The following is a 1,067-nucleotide window of genomic DNA, read 5'->3' as shown; positions in this document are numbered from 1 at the left end:
TTAGGGTTAGCATCAGGAAGTACTACAGAGGGTTAGGGTTAACCTGAACAAATACAGCTTTATTTGAAGTTAAATTTTGTGGAAATATTTAACTTTAAACTCTAATAATTAAACTCTAATTATCAACCTGTCATAATTAACTAATAATTGAACCCGTAGATAAGTATAATTAAGGCCTTTATGATCTATGATTGAACCTGTTAATAATTATAATGAATAATGAACCTCCACCCATTGGGCTGCAGTACCGCGGCCGGACGCTCCAGTCGGAAGGGGCGCTGTCCCCGTCCAAGCCCAGACTCCTCCTCCTCCAGCAGCAGCAGAAGAAGCGACTTCTCCTCCAGTCCAGACACCGACTCTCCTCCCGACCCTCAGGCCGACCATGAGCGCTCTTCTGCGGCTTGCCTGTCTGCTCCTCCTCGGCCTGTCCCTGGCCGTCCTCCCGGCCCGCGGCTCACGCTTCCGGATCCCGCCTCACGACCAGGTGGCCCGGGTGGCCCGCTTCGTCGCCCACCGCTGCGACTGGGCCTCCATGGCCACCGTGTCCACGCACCCGCCGGTGGTCGGGCAGCCGTTCTCCAACGTGTTCTCGGTGAGCGACGGCCCGCCCGGGTCCAGCTCCGGGGTTCCGTACCTGTACCTGACCCGGATGGAGGTGTCGGTCCAGGATCTGCAGGTGAGCAGACGGTTCAGGAACCAAGAACCGTCCGGGTTCTGCTTCACGAAAAGTTCTGTCACTGTTCAGTCAAGGTGGCTCAGCATGACGCAGCACTTTTCCCCCGCAGTGACTCAGCAGTCAGTCATGTGACACGTTTGTTTACGTCGCTGAGTCTGAATCTGCTGCTGCGTCCGAACTTTAACATGAAGCTGCTGGACAGAAGGTCCAAGTTTAGAATAAAAGACCAGAAGAAGAATTAGTGAGAAAAACAACAAGGTGGTTTGTAGCAGCTCAAATGGTCACAGCTGCTGGAAGGGTTACAGGTAAAGGTAAAGGTCAAAGGTTAAAGTTAAGGGTTGGGGTTAAAGGTGGTTTAATTAATAAAGTAGCGATAAACTGTCAGGTGTGT

At 52.0% G+C, this 1,067-nt stretch overlaps 1 pseudogene; it reads left to right on the top strand.

Annotated features, from left to right (window-relative positions):
• The first annotated feature begins 6 nt into the window (after positions 1-6).
• LOC103375752 (protein CREG1 pseudogene) lies at positions 7-808 on the top strand (annotated as a pseudogene).
• The last annotated feature ends 259 nt before the right edge of the window (positions 809-1,067 follow it).

The sequence above is a fragment of the Stegastes partitus genome, unplaced genomic scaffold, assembly GCF_000690725.1.
Source record: "Stegastes partitus isolate 25-593 unplaced genomic scaffold, Stegastes_partitus-1.0.2 Scaffold2855, whole genome shotgun sequence".
NCBI classification, from domain to species: domain Eukaryota; kingdom Metazoa; phylum Chordata; class Actinopteri; family Pomacentridae; genus Stegastes; species Stegastes partitus.
The sequence above is the reverse complement of the archived record's forward strand: the minus strand, read 5'-3'. Positions and strand labels throughout refer to the sequence as shown.